Source organism: Mirounga angustirostris, unplaced genomic scaffold (assembly GCF_029215605.1).
Source record: "Mirounga angustirostris isolate CCGP_5_RB_7025 unplaced genomic scaffold, mMirAng1.0.hap1 SCAF_10, whole genome shotgun sequence".
NCBI lineage: Eukaryota > Metazoa > Chordata > Mammalia > Carnivora > Phocidae > Mirounga > Mirounga angustirostris.
In genome coordinates, this window is record NW_026991718.1 from 107,478,670 (window position 1) to 107,495,991 (window position 17,322).

A 17,322-nucleotide genomic window follows, 5' to 3' on the forward strand; every position below is an offset into this window, starting at 1 on the left:
TATGATCTCTTTATATGTGAAATCTAAAAAAAAGCCAAGCTCATAGAAACAGAGTAGAATGGGAGGGGTGGGGTGGGGGGAGTAGGGAGATGTTGGTCAAAGGGTGCAAATTTCCAGTTTAAGATGAGTACCTATAAACTCGGAGTACCTAAAGCAGCTTTAGAATCTGAAGCCTTTATGAACACTTACAGGTGTAAAGTCCATCACTTCTAACAGCCCAGCAGTATTTCTTAAGTTTGAGAAGAAGAGCATATGGAATGAGTTCTTGCAGATGGAATCCCAGCCTTGGCACCTACTAGGTGTGTATCCTTCAGCAGCTTATGAAATTACTCAGTGCCTCAGTTTCTTCATCTGTAAAATAGGGACAATAATAGCATTTTCCCCCCACACAAAGTTGTCAAGAGAGAGTAAGTTCATATGCAAAGATTTGAAACAGTGTCAGATGCGTGGTAAGGGTCTGATGGTAAATGTTAGTCATTTATCATTTTCTCCTTCTGTTCCTTCTGCTGCTTCTTCTCCTCCTCCTTCTTCTTCCTCCTCCTCTTCTCCTTCTTCATATGTTCCTTCTTAATTATTGAAGGATACGAGAAAAAGTTTTGCTAGTCATATTGTTTCTTCAAAATTGAAAATGGCCTTCATTTTCCAGTTATATAAATAACACATGTTCATTGTTTTAAAAACGCAAAAAGTGGTGAAAAGAGGAACAATTTAGGAAAAGAAGAATTCCAAGACTCACTACCTGAAGGTAACCACCACTTGTATTTTGATAACAATTTTTCATCTCTCTCCCTCTGGGTATACACACAAACGAACTTTGAAAGGTGGGATTGTAGTATACAAGTTGTTTCATTCTGGAAACTTTTCTTTGTTTTTAGTCTTTCTCCCCCCTTAGCTCCCATTCCCTGATTTGTACCCTTCCACAATTTTCTCTATGCTCACTTAATCATATACATGTATGTGTGCACACAAATAAGGACTTTTAAATGTTTTTTTACAGATACAGTGTAATCATACATACATATATATGTACATATGCTATATAATATATGTATTACACAGCTATCTACTTGCATCTTTATTTTTCTCTCTTTATAGCAACAAAAACCACTGGCTATTGAGCATGTATGTGTCATGTACTCTTACATTGTTTTATCAACTGATACATATGTTTAAAAGCAACATGACACTCCCTGGAAAGAATGAATTTCCATGTATTAAATCAATCACCTATTAATGTGTATTCATGATATTTTAAATATTTTCCACTAAAAAAGCACAGCAGATAATCATTAAAATTATCTTAGGAGTGGAATTTCTAGGGTGAAGGGCATGCATTTTATTTTAACTCTGTTGGTTTACCCCCTCTACTGAGGGGTGACAGAGTGGTCATGTCCCATTGTGTCAGGCGTTCCTGTGACCTTCTGCAGAAATGAACCCCAGAACTCCATCACATCATGCAAAAGTACAGTGAATGGACACTCAGAAAAGGAGGGGAGAATGTGACACCTTCCACCCCCAGTAACTCCCCAGGCCACCCCAGCCAGAGCCCTGTGCAGGAGGACTTCATTCCCCAGCCCTGCACCACCCCACCCCACCCCCCGCCGCACACACAACCCAAACTCAACTAGGTCCCACTCTGCGGAGTTCAGAACTCACGCTCAGGTGGAATAGAATTAGTCACACTCAATTCAGTGATGATGATGATATCCTAAAAAAGAATCCTCTGAATGTAGATATAAAGGTTATAGATTCTGCCCTGGACAACGAGTGATGCCCAGAGCTTCCAAGAGGCATCTTCTAGACAATGCATTTCGTTTCCCCCAGGACTCCAGCAAGGAAAAGCAGAGAAAAATCGTGGCCAGCCAGACACTTTACCCAGTGTGGAAACAGATGTCTGATTCTAAAGGACTCCTAGCAGGCATGAGGGTGGAGAAGTAGCGCACCCTGCCCAGAGAATGGAGAACAAGCTGGCAAGAGCAGAGGAGGAGCCCTTCAACAATGGCTCCTACAGGAAGCTCTGAATGGAATCTCACACAAGATCACAGATAAGACGAACCTTCCACCCCAGGAGGGACTGCTCAACAGCTATGTACTCTCCAAGAAGGCTGAGTGAGACAGAAACCCCAACATCTCTCTCCTAATCCAAAAGAGGAAGATGATGCTTAACCCACTCACCTTCAACATGTCCCAGCTGCTTGACAAGGTGAGTCTGCTTTCTGTGGAGTTAAGCAAAACTAAGAAGCCGGTGAGTCCCAGCTTCATGGAGATGAATCCTAAGTCCCAGGCACCCTCTTGCCCCCAAAGACCAATCATGGCAATTGAATTCCAACACACTGTAGACCAGAACTTGTTGGATGGTGTTCCAGTTGTTTATTGCTGTATTTAAAGCAGCAACAACTTAGTAGTTTAAAACAACAACTGTCATTTTGCTCATGAATATGTAATTTGGACAAGACTTGGAGGGTGCAGCTCATCTCTGCTTAATGTAGCATCACCTGGAGCAACTCCTTTGGGGTTGCGTATCCACTTTCAAAATGGTTCCGTCACTTGGCTGGCAAGTTGGCGCTAGCTGTCAGCTGGGAGCTCAGCCAGAGTTGGCATCCTGGGGTTTTGGTTTATTTCCACATGGGCTTCTCTTCAGGTCTTGAGCTTCCTTACAACATGGGATCTGGGTCTAAGAGTGGGCGTTCTGAGAAGTCTGGGCAGAAGCCAAACGTTTTCCTATTACCTAGTCTCAGGAGCTCCAGCATATTCCCCTCACTACATTTTTTGGACAAACCAATCACTAAGTCTTGCTCAGAATTAAGGAGAGGGGAATTAGCAGCCACCTCGCAATGGGAGGAGTATCAAAGAATTTAGTGCCATCTCAAGTTTACCACTGATGATGACCTGCATTGGCTGTATAACTCTTCCTAGGGGAAGCCTCAGGCACATCTAAGCTGTGCATGATTGTGCCTCAGCAGAACGCCATGCTCCCTCTGTTAGGACAGAACACTGGAGGATGACGGGAATGTAGACAGACTTTGAAACCCATATTCACCAATTCATAATCTACCCCCGTCCTCATATCCTTACAAATCCTTATAAACAGTATATTCACCTACCTACCTTTGGGAGCCCTAATGCCTAAGAGGTAAGAGAAACACTCTAACCCAGACTGAACATCTCATATCAGAAAGTTGGAAAAATTAGTGGGCTAATGCAAAGAGTTCACAAAATCCTTGCAGACTTTTACAAATTTAACAACCTGATGGTTTGATTTTTTTTTTTTTTTTTTTGCTGAGTTAGTATAGGACTACAGTAGAAACTGTGAATTGTCCAATCCAGCCAATTGGACTTCAGTTCAACTAGCTGAAGGACATAAACTTTCCTCCTGCCCACAGCAACCACAGTCAATTTGCACAGGATCTGAAATCCGGATGTTTCATGCACAGTGTAAGGCCCTGATTTTAATGAAATTATTTTGGGACATCATACATGGATTGTTTCTATGGAATCTGCACACCCAAGTTATTAGAGTTCAGACATTCATAGGCATTGAATGAAGTACTCTCTCTACCTCCTTCTTTCTCTCTCTCTCCCTCATGCACACACACCCAAGTCACCTACATTTCTTCTTGATTAAAAAACCCTGAATTAAGGTAAAGGGGACTGCATCCAACTTCTTTGTGGCTGGACAGAAGAAAGAGCTGGAAGAGCCATGACATCCCCAGTTGGTTTCCCATTTGGACCTTTCTCTATACCAAATTCCTCCAACAGAGACACACAGAGGCCCCACTCAGGGATGGTGGTGGCATTCTACACCATGGAAGCAGCTCTGGCCTCTGAGACATGCCCAAAGAGGACTGAGTCTAAACCTAATAAAAATGGTCTTGGGGCGCCTGGGTAGCTCAGTCGGTTAAGCGACCAACTCGTGATTTCAACTCAGGTCATGATTTCATGGGTCATGGGATGGAGCACCACATTGGGCTCCATGCTTAGTGGGGAATCTGCTTGAGATTCTCTCTCTCCCTCTGTCCCACCCCCTCAACTCGTACTCCCTCTCTCTTTCTCTCTCTCTCAAATAAATAAATAAATCTTTTTTTTAAAAAAAAAAAGCTCTTGATTTCCAGAAAATGGAACATGGACCTACAACTCAGAAGCAAATTTACTTATTAATTAAAAAAAAATCGCTGGCTACCCTTGTCCAGAGAAATCAGTAAGATCTAAGATTTAAAAAGGTCTCTCTGCCCTCCAGAGAATGTTATAAATTTTTAGAAACCAGTACCTGGCTGTTTCCCTTACTGCTCTTACTGTCCAGGCCTCTCCCTGCAAAATGTGAGAGTACCTTCCAGGGCCACATGATACGCCAACACCTCCAGGAGCTGCCTCCTGCCCTCTCGTCCCCCCTCCCCCAATCAGATGTCTCCAGATCCTCTTTCACCTTCTTCCCTGTGTCTTTATAGCTCTATAAGTGGTCCCAGGTGATGGTAGAAGAGAATACTTAACGACCTTCCCAGAATTTCATGTGTTCTAGAAAATACGTCATTAACCATCATTTTTCCCCCTTCTAAATGGTTCAATGTGATTTTTTGATGTTTTTTCTTTAATTGGCTTTGTGTAACAAAGACAAGGGAAGGAACACAGATGTATTCCAAGGTTGAATAAAAGTACAACACGTCACCATAATGGCATAACCATTTCCTCTGCTTGTAAGTTTTAAAACATTGTGTGGAGGTAATTGTGCATGTACTAACTCTTCGACCCTGCTTCAGGCCATTTTGGCCAATTCCAGGGGAACTGTCCTCAGGCCAGTTTTCCTTGTGTCTCTCGTGGCATGTGCAGGTGACAAAGTGCCTTCCAGACCTCCTTCCCCCATCACCCCCGGACCCCTAACCTGGGCCCAGGCTGTGTTGGCTCCTCCTGGAGGGCTGGCTGCCGTACATCTGGCTCTTTGTTGAGGATGACAGCAGCCTAATTGCATATTTCTTTTCTCATCAAAGCAAAATTGTTGGCATTCCACAGAAGCTGTTTGCCGAATAATGCACCATCTGGCCTTCTGTGATAAGGAAATAATTGATTATTTTGAAGAGTCTTAATTCATCCTGCCTGCTGCACGTTAAGGAGAGAGAGAGCGGGGGCCTGAACTTGCAAGATAGCTGTGCTTTCACTAAAATAAAGTAAGAAGCTGCAACCTCAGAAAGCCGAAGTTCCCTTCTAATTCATTTATTTTTTAACAAATAGTGATTAAAGTGATTACTCCGTGCTAGGCACTCTTCTGAGGACTTTACAAATATCAGCTCATCTATCCTCAAAACAACCCTCTTCTGCAGAGAAGGAGACCATGAGGAGTCTTAAGAAAGTTCTGGTTCTTCATCTGGATGCTGGTTACCTGAGCGTGCTCAGTTTGGAAACATCTGTCGACTGCACGCATACAGTGGCTGTGCTTATGGATGTTATTCTTCAAGAAAAGTAGAACAAAAAATTCCAGTGTGGTGAACGCTATTATTGTTCACCCCTTTTGCAGACGGGGAGACTGAGGCCTGGAGGAAGCCAGCAGCCAGATGCGGGCCTCCAGGCCCCTCCCCGTGCCCCGCCCCTCGCTGCGTGGCTGGGGGAGAGGGATGCGAGGTACCTGTTCTCCGCACTGTTAGAACAGAGCGCTCCGGTCACCAGCCTGCTTGCTGTTTACGGCTTGTTCTCTTAAGAAGTAAGTTTCCACCGAGGACCGAGAGGAGACAGCCCTCGCTAGTCCAAGCCAAGCTGCCACCGCAGTGAGCCCGAAGGATCCGAACGACACGGCCAGGAACGCAGGCAGCGCGGGGAGCCGGTGGACAGGGCGGAGGGGCCTCGGGGGGTGAAGGTGGGACACCTGACACCAAACAGGTCACAAATTAGCCGGGAGTGGCCCCCAAGGAGAGCCAAGGGGACCGGACCCCCCACACCAGAGCCTTCGACTTACCGGGTCCTGCCCTCTTCTTCCCCCAAGTTGATACGGAGTAAGATGAGAAAAAAAGACAAATAATAGCCTCTCCAATAACCTCAAGAGGACTTAGGCAGACGCCCACACTCTCAGCTCTATCCCTTCCCTACCCAGCTCAGGAAAAGCCCCACAACCCAGCCAAGGGGGGGGGAAAGCCAAGACACAAAACATTCAGGGTACATCCCGAGATGACCGAGTTCAATGTGGTTTCTTCCACCGTCTCTGGGGGCCTCTTCAGATACGGAGCACGCATTCCCAGCGGCTCTATCAGCATTTCACCCTCCCCAATAATAAGCAATGACCGTGGAGGCCCTGCCCTATGCCAGGAACTTGACTCATGTTAGGAGGAAAAAAAAAAAAAAGCAAAAGGAAGAGGAAGAGGAAAAGGCAAGTTTCACCTTAGCTGGTGCTCAGGACAAGCCGTCACCGTGCTGTGAGGTACGGTTGGGAAGGAGAGTCCAGGATGCCATCTGAGCAGAGACACACCGGTTAGGCCAAGAAGCCTCTGACACCACAATACACTGGACCCCCATGTAAGGTGCTTGACCTCTTCTGCAGGCCCTGAGGTTCAAGTGCAAAAGGTTCTTTAAGGGGGTGGTCCGAGGAAGTGAGGAGGTGAGGGGGGAGGGGGCCAGCCCCTGGAGTGTGAAGGTGTCCACTGTGGGCATGCAGGGCTCAATCCTGCTGGGGCCTCTGGGAGACAGAGACACACACACCACACTGGACTTGGCCGTCATTTTACTCACTGCCACCACTTGTGACCAGCCTGCCCAGGTGCCAAGCACGCTCCAGTAGGTGGAGAGCCCTGGGGCTTGCAGGAGGGAGCCCGTGCACCAAAACAGCCTTGAGCATGATGGGCTGAGGGCAGCATTGAAAGCCTCAGATGCATCTTTACACCTAGGCCGCCGTAGCATCATGGCTCAGCTACCTGAGTCTTCTTTCATGATCTACATTCTGGGTCGGTCCAACCCTCCACCTGGACACAAGGCCCTGCAGTCCAGCCTGGCAGGAGCTCACTGGCGTACTCCAAACCCGGCCTCGGGGCACCAGGGCAGTGACAGCTCTGCCTGCCTGACTTCCAGAATTTTCTTTGAATCACAGAGCTCGAGTAGACCAGAGTCTACCAAGTCGATTCAGAGCTAGGGATTTAGGCTCAAGGAATAAATTCAACTGGAAAAGTAAGAAGTCAGCATTCCCTTCAGCATGCTGGCTCAGGGTAACCCTTCACACATAACGCACACTCTTCCTGTTTGTTGTATGGCCTTTCCTGAAGTACAAACCCCTCCCATGCCTTCCCCAAACCTTCCTCAGCCTGGAGTTCACCGCTGACTTCATTTGCATGTTGTTTTCCTCACCACACCATAAAGGAGAAGAGAGGGCTTCTGACCAAAGCAACTGGCTATGGGGCGTGGGTCAGGCAGTGGCATCCAGGATCTGCCTCAAAAAAAAAAAATAAAAAAATAAAAAACAGATTCAGGTTAATCTGAAAATTCACAGAACAGGAATGCCCCTCAGCCCTAAGACTAAGGTTGCCCCTCAGCTGGGGCGGAGACAGAAAGCCTGGTACATCCGCAGGATGGAGGACTGACACGCTCCGGCAGAGAGGAACCTCGGATGCACATGCTACATGGTAGCTGCCAGATTCACCAAGTTATACACTGTGGGATTCTTTTTATATTACATTCTTGAAAAGGCAAAACCGTAGGGCAGGACAACAGATCGGTGGTTGCCAGAGGCTAGAGGTAGAGAGAAGAGTTAAGCGCCAACAGCACCAGCCTCAGGATCTGAATCACCTGAGGGCTGCGTGCTCGGAAGGGCCCCAGGCTTAGCCTAATGCTCTGCTGTTCCTGTCTTGACACTTGTAATCCCTTTATCTTTGAACTTGGGCTTCGTAAGTGATGTCTGGTGGATCAGAGGGGGATATGCCCATGAGCGGAGAAGATAGGTATAATATTCTTACTCACGGCCGTCCCTTGCTGTCCCATTCATGTAGAATGTTCACGACTCCTCAAGAGCACAAAACTTCCGATCCACGATGTTGGGAAAGGACAATGAGAATCAAAGCCAAGTAAGGAAATCCTGTCGCAGAACCTGGGAAGGACAACAGGCTGGAGCCAGGGTCTGGGTGGGAATGAGGCACCTTGCCTCTCATGTCTACCCTCCTCCCCCATCAGTGTGGAGCCCTCCACACCTCCATGACCCCTTTGCCTGATCTCCCGTGTCCCGCTTGCTCTGATGCAAATGGAAAGGTCGGGAGACCTGAGTCTGAGCCTTGCTATGCTTTGGCACCGAGAAGAGAAATGCTGTGCCCCCCAGATATGCAGGTGTGCTGCCCATCTGCAAAGGCAGCCCCTTCTCGTTTTCTGTATATCTTAATCCCCTAATCAGATGGAAATCATTAAGGACAGATTAGTTTGCCTCTTCCTTTCAGTATTTCTCCAAGCCGTCTCCTCTCCACCACTGTGGGCTGAGTGCCTGGCACAGAGGAGGGAGGAAGAAAAACAGTTTCACCTTCCCCACCTCTACCCCCACCAGCATTTCTCAGATGACTCAATTATCGGTGGGGAATGAGCCCCTCCAGTGTTACTGCATTCACAGCACTGAACCCCGACAGAGCAAATCAGTGTCGCCTTTCCGAAAGGCAATTGGTAGCATGTATCAAAAGCCTTGGAAAGGCACAAACCCTCTGGCTCAGTGCCTATTTTAAAGAATTTATCCTAGAAAGTAATCATGAGATTATATGAGTTCCATGAGAAATGTAACTAGAGGGATGTCAGCTAGAGTGAAAAAAAAAAAAGAGAAGAAGAAACTAGCATTAAAAACCTACATCCATATACCTATAAGCAGAAGGAAAAAAAGACTTTAAAGATATGCACACAAAAATATTAACAGTGTTAGCTCAGGGTGGGCTAATTTTACTTTTCCTCTTTTCAGTTATCAGTATTTCTTCACTTTTCCATAATAAACTGATATCATTTCTTTTATTATCTATAGATTTCTTTTTTAATCTATAACTTCTAGGGATGTGAAGTCTCCTGTTTGTTGAATCTGATGATTCATTCCTGGTAGTTTATATCCAAACCACGTGATTTCCATCCACTCTACACGTAATCCACAAATATCTGTTGACTACCTGCTGCTAACACTAGAAGCTCTTCTGGAGCTGGAGGTGGGGGTTGGGGGAGGGGGTGGGAGTATGAGATTCAAGCATGATGCACAGCTGCTGTCCTTCACATATACCCTAGTCTGTCCGGAGCCAGATGGATAAGACTTTCAGTGCATACAATGCAGTGATACATTGTATAAAGAGGGGTACCTGCTTCTGTCCCATGTCCTTGGTAGCTTCATCTTTTAGTTCCGGCCGTGTTAATAAATGCTAAACACCAACATTTCTGAAAGTGTGTGTGTGTGCACATTCCCAAAATGCTAGTTGTAAAAAAACAGGTAACATTTAAAATATTAAGATTATTACTACAAGAATAAGAAAGAATAATAACTCTTAACTTAGTAGAATTCAAAACAGGAAGAGGGTAAATAAAATTTGATCAAGTAGACTGCAGAAAAAAAGAACAAAAAAGAAGTTATTGGGGAAAAAGAATAAATAAAAAGCACAAACAGTTTAGTGGAAATAAGTCTACATATATCAACCATCATGATAAACGTAGACAGATTTAACTGACATAGTAAAAAACAGAGATTCTCGAATTTAAAAATTTCATCTCTATGTTCTTTATAAGACAGAAACAATGCCCCAGATTATGATGTCTCAATGTAAGTTGATCCTAGGTTTAAAAAAAGTGCCATTCTGGGGTGGGGGGAATGCTGATGATGAGGGAGGCTGTGCATGTGTGGGGGCAGGGGGTGTATGGAAATCTTTGTATCTTCCTCTCAATTTTGTGATAAACCTAAAACTGCCCTAAGAAAATAATGTCTTTATATTAGAAAAATGATGAGACTATAATCATACCTGTAGTAGGTTCCCCAAATATGTCCACACCCTAATATGGCTCTACAGCCTAATTAGGCTCCCCTAAATATGTCCACAGAAAAAGTTTGTGAGCCCCTGTTCTAGATCTGTGCTGTCCAATATGGTAGCTGTTAGCCACTTGTGGTTTTTGGACCCTTGCAATGTGGCTAGTGCAATGAGGAACTAAAATTTTAATCTTGTTTAAGTTCATTTACATTTAAAAACTGATACTGTATTCAGTTATTAGAAACCTTTAATTTTGTGAAGGGGAGGTGGGTAAGGGGATGGGGTAATTGGTGATGGGCATTAAGGAGGGCACTTGATGTAATGAGCACTGGGTTATATGCAACTGATGAATCACTAAATTCTACCCCTGAAGCTAATAATACAGTATATGTTAACTAAGTTGAATTTAAATAAAAAAATTTTAAAAAGAAACCTTAGTGATCCAAAGGGGCACCTGCACCCCAATGTTTATAGCAGCAATGTCCACAATAACCAAACTATGGAAAGAGCCAAGATGTCCATCAACAGATGAATGGATAAAGAAGATGTGGTGTAGATATACAATGGAATATTATGCAGCCATAAAAAAACCCCTGAAATCTTGCCATTTGCAACGATGTGGATGGAACTAGAGGGTATTAGGCTAAGAGAAATAAGTTAATCAGAGAAAGACAAGTATCATATGATCTCACTGATATGAGGAATTCTTAAAACTGAGGGTTGCTGGAGTGGTGGGGGTGGGAGGGATAGGGTGGCTGAGTGATAGATATTGGGGAGGGTATGTGCTATGGTGAGCACTGTGAATTGTGTAAGACTGATGAATCACAGACCTATACCCCTGAAACAAATAATACATTATATGTTAAAAAAAAAAAAAGATAGTAGGATGGGAAAAATGAAGGGGGGAATTGGAGGGGGAGACGAACCATGAGAGACTATGGACTCTGAGAAACAAACTGAGGGTTCTAGAGGGGAGGGAGGTGGGGGGATGGGTTAGCCTGGTGATGGGTATTAAGGAGGGTGCGTATTGAATGGAGCACTGGGTGTTACAGGCAAAAAATGAATCATGGAACACTACATCAAAAACTAATGATGTAATGTATGGTGATTAACATAACATAATAAAATAAAATTAAAAAAATAAACCTTTAACTCTGGGGGTGCTTGGGTGGCTCAATTGGTTAAGAATCTGACTCTTGATTTGGCTCAGGTCATGATCTCAGGGTCATGGGATTGAGCCCCATGTCAGGCTCTGTGCTGAGCATGGAACCTGCTTAAGATTTTCTCTCTCCCTCTCCCTCTGCCCCCATCCCCTGCTCATGCACTCCCTCCCTCCCTCCCGCTCTCTCAAATAAATAAATAAAACTTAAAGAAAAAAGAAACCTTTAACTTTGGGACAACCTTTCAACTATAAGTTTTATGAAATCTAAACACAGATTAAATGCTTCCAATGAAAACTGAGGATCCAAATTAAAACGTGCAGTAAGTGAAAAATACACACAGGATCTCAAAGACTTGTATAGAACTAAAGAATGTATAATATCATGGTAATAAATTTTGTATTGACTACACGTTGAAATGATTTGGGATATATTGAATTAAATAAAATCTAGCATCAAAATTAATTTCATTTATTTTTCCTTTTTTTTAGATTTTTATTTTTAAGTAATCTCTACGCCCTACATGGGGCTCAAACTCAAAACTCCAACATCAGGAGTTGCATGCTCCACTAACTGAGCCAGCCAAGCACCCCCCCTTTTTTTTTTGCTTTTTTAAGTGGTTACTAGAAAATTTAGACTCATCTCTGTGACTCCTGTTGTATTTCTGTTGCCCAATGATGCTCTAGAACGCTGTGAAGATAAAGAAGTATAACATCAAAAGTCAGACACTTAAAATTTTTTAAAAGGGCAAATTTCATGTCATGTATCCTTTTACAATAAAAAAAGAGTGAGGAACTTACTTTTTAAAATCTATTAATAATCCATTCTCTTATTAATTATATGCTTTCACTTTCATAGAACAAAACTTGGCACCCAGGGGAAGCTTCACAGGATTTTGGAAAAGATACCAGAGGCTTGGTTCTGCTTCTTACCAGTTGTGTGTCCTCTGGCAAGTTACTCTGTGCTCAACACCTTCATCTGTGACATGGAGATGTCCCTCACAGGGCTGTAAGTGAGGACAGGCTTATAGGAAAAGTGCTGCCCTAAAGATAAATGTTAGTTATTATTTCAATTATTTTGGATCTCTTTGAAAATGAGCTCCTGATCGTATTTTTATTATTTCCATCTTGAGTTTTTTCCCCATGTGAAATCTTCAGCCTAATGTTTGTTTGAATTAATAAGCACTCTCAAGAATTCTATTCTCTTGAATTCTTCCACTAAGCCTCACAACAATGGAAGAATTTACCATAATTGCTAATTGGCTCTAATTTAATATATCTGCATGAATGCAAATTCTGGATGGTAATTTGGTGTCTGACTTGTGTTTCTCAAGTGCCTCAGTGCTGACAGAGAGTTAGTACTTCTCAGGAGCACCAGAAAACATCTGGAACAACCCATCAATGAACTCAGATAGTACACAGTTCAGGGTTACTGAGGGCTGTTTACACAAAAAATTGCAACTGGTATCAGGAAACCAACTCTCCTTCCACTCTTCACCAAAAAAGGCGCTGCAAAAATAAGATTGGTCCTTGAGTGTGATGGAAATGCTCTGTTGAATAGCCATGGAAAGGTGAATATTATTATAATGTTAATATAATATTGGGACAGCCTGGGTTGCTAACACCTGTCCTTCAGATGGACCCCCATCCCTGATGGGAATGGGTCTTTAACATAACAGAACACCAGGGTTACACACCTTTCTGTGAAGGCTCAAGGATCCACTAGGCTGGAGTCAGGAACCACCTGACCATTTCTGCCTTCCTGACACCTGGGCGCCACCTGATGGGAGTCGGGACAGGAAGGGCAGGGAGTAGTAAAGAGTAGAGGAGGGAGGCCAGGGGCAGAAGGGAGTGTGAGCACAAGCTGAGGCTCACCAATCTGTGGGATCAGAGGGAAACCCAACGGAAAGAAGAAAAAAAGTCTCCTGCCATCTTCAGTGGTCCGTGTGCTCATGACTGATGACTAATAGGACGGTTGTTCTATTTCTGGTGCTGGAATCTATCAGGGCACCAGGCATCTAGGCATAACAATGGGATAATAACATAAACAGCCTCCATTTATTGTGTGTTTTCTCTACTCAGACACTCCATTCCTACCTTATCTCACCCATGAGATAATATATTAGCTATCTATGGCTGCATAACAAATTACCCCAAAACTTAGCAGCTTCACACGGGAAACATTTATTATCTCACACAGTCTCTGTGGGTCAGAAATATGAGAATGATGTGGCTGGTGGCTCTGGCTCAGTCTCTTACGAGGCCACCATCATCTGAAGGTTTGACAAGAGTTGGAGGATCCTCACTCGCATGCCTGGCAAGGTAGTGCTGGCTGTTGGAACCAACGTGTTGCCCCACGGACTGTTTGAGTGTGGGGCTGTTTGAGTGTCCTCGAAACATGACAGCTGGCTTCCCCCAGAGCAAGAGACCCAAGAGAGAGCCAACTGCCATATGTTTTATAATCTTGCCTCAGAAGTCATATCCTGTCATTTCCACAATACCCTATTGGTTACACAGGTCACCCCTATTCTGTGTGGGAAGAGCATATACAAGGGCATGAAAACCAGGAGGGAGGATCACTGGGGAACACCTTGGAGTCTGGTGACCTCAGGAAGGTATGATTGTCCCCATTTCACAGCAGAGCAAACTGAGGCACAGAAAGGTAAGTCAGTTTTCCCAAAGACACACAGCTGATGTGTGGCAGAGCTGGGATTTGAACCCTGGTCTCCTCGAGTCCAACACCACGTGGAGGCATTGTTGAAGCCTGAACGATGATTAGGTGAAAAGGTGGGTGGGGTCACTAGCTGTACCTCAGGGCACAATGCACTCAAGGATTTTATGTCTTATGGCCTGGCTGTCCAACCTCCACTTAGGACATTGATTCCGTGGCAGATCATCTTCTCAATTCCAGATACCCAATCTGCACATTTTGGAATCCAACCTGCTAGTAAAATGAGAATAGTCTGCATCACCACATTCCAGGCATCAGCCGGGAGTAATAATAATGTGGATTTAATGCAGAACAAGGGTCCCACTGATTCATAGCCACCAAACTACTGGGGTCAACTATGAATGCTGTATTTTGGAAGAATAACTATGCCCAGCATTCTCTTTAACTTATCAAGTTTCTTCCAAATTCAAGAATCTTCCTGATTCTTTGATTATAGGAAATTAAACTGTTTTATTAATTTGCCACTTCTTCGTTTCCTCTAATATGCAAAGCTATTCATACCAAGAGAACTATTTGAGAAAATTAAAGCCGAACAGTGATAGCTAGAGAGAAGCCCATCTTATTCATTAAGATTCAAAACCTTATAAAATGCTCCCGAATTTTGGTGCAAATACTTCATGCAATGGTTTGTGTGCCTCCTGTTACGTCTGTCAGCCTTTTCCAGTCTCCATTCTGAGCACAAGAAAACTGAATTTTTCTGCTGTTCTGTTTATCTGGTTGAACATTTTCTCACACATATAAGACAAGGATAATTAGCATTCATAAGAAAGGTCTCAAGGCATCCAGAGTCCTGAACTGTCTTCTGATTTGCCAAAGGAAAAGTAATTGGTTGACAATATTAAGAATACTTAGTAACTGTTTAATTGATCTAAATGCACCATTTTGACCTAGACAAGATAACAGGAAATTTACCGCATATGGGAAAAATTAAGATTATATTCATAAACAGTGCAACTTAAGTGACTTACCCTTTCATCCCCAAGCCATTTCCTCAAAGAACAATTTAAACGCTAAATGTATTAAGCTCTCCATTGTCAGGTGTTTTTTTTGTTGTTGTTTTTTACTATGTGCTTCCTAACATTTGGCCTTCCCATCTGTCACTCCTTTAGTTTAAAAAAAAAAGAAAAAAGAAGGTAGATTTATAACGACAACTGCCCACTAGTGTGATGAGTCAGCAAGTGAGAACAGCTGGGTCATCAGCCCATGTGAGAAACACTGGACATTATGATAAACTGTGTGGTGAGTGAGGAAAGTGACCTTGTCCATCAGTCAAAAACATCTGTGATGCACCCACCATGTGCTAGGCTCCTTGCATGCCCTCTGCAGGGATCCTGAGTGTCCGGAAGCCCAGGGGAGCTTGCTGGGGCCTCCTCCACCACCACCCCTGCCTTCTAGAACACTTTCAGGCCAATACTCTTCAATCTTTTTTATTGTAAATTTATGAAAGTTTCAAAAGCTCTGTCTCTCCCTCACCCACACATTGGTATGTTTGCATCTAAATAGTCTCATCATAATTTTCAGTGGTTGAAAAACAAGGTAATTTTGGGGTGCCTGGGTGACTCAGTCGGTTAAGCTGCTGCCTTCGGCTCAGGTCATGATCCCAGGGTCCTGGGATCAAGCCCCGCATCGGGCTCTCTGCTCAGCGGGGAGCCTGCTTCTCCCTCTCCCTCTGCCTGCCTCTCTGCCTACTTGTTCTCTCTCTCTGTCAAATAAATAAATAAAATCTTAAAAAAAAAAAGAAAAGAAAAACAAGGTAATTTCTGGCATACTGAAAAAAATGGATATTTAAATTAAACTGTTATCTCCCTTTGTAACCAATAACCAGCTCTTCCTTAATCCATCCAGGGAATCATTGGCTTCCTTGCTCCTCCCTCAGCCCCAGTCTGTCCTTGGATTAAAACACGACTAGCCATCCTTAAAAGCGTTCACCTCTCTCTACTGAGATACCTCAAAAGAAATAACTAAACACATGAATAAGGATCTGCTGATTCTTTATCTGCCGCCAAACTTTGCGCTTCTACCTGACACGTTGATCTTGACTCACATTCAGCAAAAAACCTGGGAGTGTATGTATTATATATGTGGAAAGTGTATTCACATCGATGCTAGTCCATAACTACATGGGTGAAACCCCCAACACAACACCTGGCTTTGGCTGTCTTGGGCACTCTCCTCCGGAAGTGCCTGTTCAAGTCTTAGTCCACCTTTCTGTTTGGGTGTCCAACTTTTTTCTTCTCAGTTTGTAGAAGTTCTTCATGTATTCTGGACACGAGTCCTTTGACAGACATAAATCTACACATATCTCTTCCCACTCTGCGGCTTGCCTTTTGCTCTTTGCATAGTTTTGTGAACAGATATTCTGGATTTTGATGGAGTCCAATTTTTCAATATATAACCTGCTTAAGAAAGCTTTTCTAGGGGCGCCTGGGTGGCTCAGTCGGTTAAGCGTCTGCCTTCGGCTCAGGTCATGACCCCAGGGTTCTGGGATCGAGCTCCATGTCAGGCTCCCTGCTCAGTGGGGAGTCTGCTTCTCCCTCTCCTGCTCCCCCTGCTTGTGCTCTCTCTCTGTCAAATAAATAAACAAAATCTTTAAAAATAAATAAATAAATAAATTTTTTTAAAAAGAAAGCTTTTCTCATCCACAGATATAAAGATATTCTCCTTATGTTTTCTTCTAAAACGGCATTGTTTTTCCTTTCTCATTTAGGTCAACAAGCCACCTGAAACTGATTTTTGCGTAAGTTGAGATGTAATTTCCTGGCACCTGCGTGCGGTGGATGTACATGAATGCTAGCAATGGCACTGGGGTGGGCACAGCCTTCTGCTGCGTCCCTAATTCATCAGATGTGCCCCGGGTACTCCAGAGCCAGAACAAGCCATAGGGACGTTCTCTAAGTTTCTATTTGCCCATTTCTTAGAGGAAAAACTGAATGTTATGTGGACATAAGAGCCAGAAAAGGAAAACCTCTTTAGACGTTAGAGCAGAACTCCCTTTCGCCCCAGCTTATTGCCCCCTCTCTGTGCAATACCACTTTGAAATTAACAAGACCCGCCCCCCCCCCCCCCGAAGTCGATCTGTGACCACCCGCAACCATGCAGCAAAGATGGCCACGCCTCTCCCTAAGTTTCCTACCTGCTGCCAGCCCAACCTCACAGGTGATCTTTTCATCTGAACACGCACCCAGCACCACACTCCCTCCTTCCTCACCGCTGCCCTGACTTGGGCTGGAGGGGTGCACATCTTGGCTCCTCTTAAGAGAAATTGCGGACTTACACATAGGAGTCAATGACGGAGTAACAGGAGCCCTGGCTTGTGAATCAAGAGACCTTATTTCTAGTCCCAGGATGCTGGGCAAGTCACTCAACCTCTCTGAGCTTTGACTTTCTTAACTCTGAGAGGAGGGGTTGGGATGGACAGTCTCAATGACCCCTTCAACACTGCAGGATCCTGTGAGATTCAAAGCAACGCTCAAGTCAAGCATGATGCAAAATGTTTC

The 17,322-nt window shown here is 44.1% G+C and overlaps 1 long non-coding RNA gene across 2 annotated transcripts; it reads right to left on the reverse strand.

Moving 5' to 3' along the window:
• Positions 1-3,364: 3,364 nt before the first annotated feature.
• LOC123850574 (uncharacterized) lies at positions 3,365-6,582 on the reverse strand. 2 transcript variants are annotated; one of them, XR_006792378.3, is made up of 3 exons: positions 5,942-6,582; positions 5,615-5,851; positions 3,365-5,038 (listed from the first exon to the last, which is right to left on the reverse strand). It is a non-coding gene; the product is annotated as an uncharacterized LOC123850574 (long non-coding RNA). The 2 variants fall into 2 exon arrangements; XR_010405789.1 differs by having other exon boundaries at positions 3,365-5,851.
• Between the last annotated feature and the right edge of the window lie 10,740 nt (positions 6,583-17,322).